Source organism: Apodemus sylvaticus, chromosome 3 (genome assembly GCF_947179515.1).
Source record: "Apodemus sylvaticus chromosome 3, mApoSyl1.1, whole genome shotgun sequence".
NCBI lineage: Eukaryota > Metazoa > Chordata > Mammalia > Rodentia > Muridae > Apodemus > Apodemus sylvaticus.
In genome coordinates, this window is record NC_067474.1 from 138,703,608 (window position 1) to 138,706,880 (window position 3,273).

The following is a 3,273-nucleotide window of genomic DNA, read 5'->3' on the forward strand; positions in this document are numbered from 1 at the left end:
GTTTATTCTGGTTTGCACCAAGTTGAGGCATCAGAAACACATTAATCTAATCTTCTTTCTGGGAGGAGGCTCTTGTACCCTCGAGTGGGGATCAAAGGAACAGAGGACGGCAGGAGGGACCATCTTCAGTCCCTCACCGAATGTGCAGCTTTGATTGGTTCTTAGAGTCCCCTTAGGCACATAAGCAGGGGTAGGGCCTTCCTAGCAGAGGTGAGTCTCCTGACACTTGCCCTTGAGGGAAGAAAAGCAAAGCTTAAGAAGGGAAAACGACTCCCATTGCTCCTTTGGGACACAGTCTGCTTTTGCTCTAGAAAGAATATTCCGGGGTTTGTTTGCTTTAGAGACTCAGAGAAACCCTTAACTGTGCCTCTTTCGATTGGAGTTCTTTGCAACAGGTTTTCTTTTTACAAAATGAACTCAAACCCTATGGCTCCACACTTTTTTGTCTTCAAGACAGGGTTTCTCTGTGTAGCCCTGGCTGTCCTGGAACTCAGAAATCCGCCTGCCTCTGCCTCCCAAGTGCTGGATTACAGGTGTGTGCCACCACTGCCTGTCGCCTCACACTTCTCATGGGCCTTCCCCTACCAGCACTTTTCTGGTTCTTCTCGAAGGCACACAGACACTCTCAGTAACTCAAGTCCCAACAGAAAAGGCTCTTGGTTGCAACCTCGGAAACAGAATTCCCTGGATCCCACAGTGCTCTTTAGACAAGAGGCAGCCCCCTGCCTCCACTTCTGTCCTTCTTTATTCATCCAAGAAAGATTTAGTAAGGCCTTATTTTATGTCAGGAGCTTGTTTAAAGTGTTTTTAATTTTTAAGCCCAGGGACTTTACATACTTAACTGCACCTTTGTGACGCTTCAGCGGTCTCTCTCTCTCTCTCTCTCTCTCTCTCTCTCTCTCTCTCTCTCTCCCTCCCTCCCTCCCTCCTCCTCTTCCCCAGTCCTTCTTAAGATAATGTCTTAGAGGGCTGTGGTGGCATACTGCCAGGTACCCATCTTGATTTCAGCACTCTGGGAGCCACCATGGACTACAGAGTTAGTTCCAGGACAGCTAGGGTTACAAAGAGAAACCCTGTCTCAAAGCATGCAAGCAAACAAACAAACAAACAAACAACAAGAAGATAATGTCTTGTTTCTGTCTCAAAGCATGCAAGCAAACAAACAAACAAACAACAAGAAGATAATGTCTTGTTTTAGTTTGGCTTGTACCTCCCTATATAGCCCAGGCTAGACTAGCCTTCTTGAACTCATGTAAAGAGAGTCTAACCTTAAATGCTGGGGTTAGAGGCTCATGCCAACACACTCAGCTTTGTTAAGTTCTGAGGACACAGAGGGAAATAACATACCTGGTTTCCACTTCCCTGAAGCTTATGCCTAGACTCGGGAAAGCAGCCAATGCTCTTGTGATTAGGAATATTTCAGGTAGTGGCATGTGCTGTGGAGTGAGGGGGAATGGACTAACAGGAAGAAAGTGTCTGCCTTAAATCAATAACTCAGCAAATACTTCTGCCGAACGGATCAGCTGCCAGATAAACCAAGAGCGTGTAGTTCAATTTGAAAACAAGTGAACAGTGAAAAAAAATTTTTAAAAGATTTATTTATTATATGTAAATACACTGTAGCTGTCTTCAGACACTCCAGAAGAAGGAGTCAGATTTCATTATGGATGGTTGTGAGCCACCATGTGGTTGCTGGGAATTAAACTCAGGACCTTCGGAAGAGCAGTCAATGCTCTTAACCACTGAGCCATCTCTCCAGCCCCGAAAAAAAAAATATATATATATATATATATATTTGATGTAGGGTATCTCTATGTAGCTCAAGCTGGATTTGAACTTGTGGCAGTCCTCCTGCCTTAGCCTCTCAAGTATATCATGTTTCCTTAGATTATTTAAGTTATCCTAAACCATTATCTGGAATATAAGCTAGAAAAGTGTGTTTATTTATTTTTAATCTGAAATTAAAATTTTACTCTGTCCTGTATTTTTCTTGATCTTCTCCTCCTCCTTCTCTTCCTCCTCATCCTTCCCCTTCTCCTCTTCCTCCTATTCTTCCACCTTCTTCCAAGACAAGGTCTTGCTATATAATGTGGACAGTATGGAGCTCTTGCAATCTTCCTTTCTTTGCCTTTTGAGCATTGGTGTTATAGGTGTACTCCACCGTGCTGATGCATTTGCCCTTTTGAGCATTGGTGTTATAGGTGTACTCCACCGTGCTGATGCATTTACCCTTTTGAGCATTGGTGTTATAGGTGTATGCCACCGTGCTGATGCATTTGCCCTTTTGAGCATTGGTGTTATAGGTGTACTCCACAGTGCTGATGCATTTACCCTTTTGAGCATTGGTGTTATAGGTGTACGCCACCGTGCTGATGCATTTGCCCTTTTGAGCATTAGTGTTATAGGTGTACGCCACCGTGCTGATGCATTTGCTAGTGTTTACAATCCTATGGATAGGTGATATTTGAGCAGGAACTGACCAGAAGGAACCAGCTATGCAGATTCAGGGACACTGTGATTCAGACAGAACAACATTCAGTATAAATGTCAGAAGGAGGGGGAGATGAGGTCAGAGAAAACAGAGCCAGATCACAAGTTTTGTAGGGATGGGAAGGCGTTTGAATCTGTCTCTCTTTGTAATAATAAGCCATTGGAGAATTAGTAATCTTCCCCCTTCCTCTGTCTCTCTGTCTCTCTGTCTCTGACTCTCTTTCTCTGTCTCTGTCGCTCTTTCTTTTTTCTTTCTTTCTTTCTTTCTTTCTTCCCTCCCTCCTTCCCTCCCTCCCTCCCTCCCTCCCTCCCTCCCTCCTTTCTTTCTTTCTTTCTTTCTTTCTTTCTTTCTTTCTTTCTTTCTTTCTTTCTTTCTTTCTTTCTTTCTTTCTTTCTTTCTTTCTTTCTTTCTTTCTTTCTTTCTCTTTCTTCTTTCCTAGCTGAAGTTTGGACCCTTGAATAGTAAGCTGTTGCTTACTAGAAACTGCTCTACTCCAGCCTAAAATTTAATTTATCTGTTCTGATATTTGCCTGCTATTGCTGGGACACTTTGAGAAAGGTTCAGAGGGCAAATTCCCATCAACTCATGCACTGACCTGAGAAGAGTCTTCTCTCTTCTCTTTCTTTCTCTCACTAAGAACCCAGGGCTGCCGGGTGCTCTGGACGTTGCTATGGAAGGGACGCTTGGCGGTTGCTAGACCAGGAGGAGGCGGGAGCAGGGCAGAGGCGGAGCCGAGCCAGCCCTAGGCAAGCGCCGCGCGCTCTCAGGAAGTCGCGTGGCGC